The sequence below is a fragment of the Marmota marmota genome, unplaced genomic scaffold (genome assembly GCF_001458135.2).
Source record: "Marmota marmota marmota unplaced genomic scaffold, marMar, whole genome shotgun sequence".
NCBI classification, from domain to species: Eukaryota; Metazoa; Chordata; class Mammalia; order Rodentia; family Sciuridae; genus Marmota; species Marmota marmota.
In genome coordinates, this window is record NW_025999968.1 from 37,049,538 (window position 1) to 37,049,828 (window position 291).

Below are 291 nucleotides of genomic sequence, written 5' to 3' on the forward strand. Positions count from 1 at the left end.
ACATCTATTTTAGGTTTTCTGTTGGATATCCCATTTAAAAGCACAAGTATAAACATATCTGTCTGATTGGGTCCCCAAATCAGACAGATATGTTTATACTCACTGACCTCATTGGAAGACCCTCTCCAGGCTCCTTTTGTCCAACCCTGCCTCCTGACTTCCTCACTTGTCATCTTGCCCTGGCTGCCTACGCCCTTCTACATCTCCCTCATTTATACTGTCAGAACTTTCTGATGCTAACTTTTATCATAAATGTTTTCATGATAGCATATTTCATTTTATATATATATA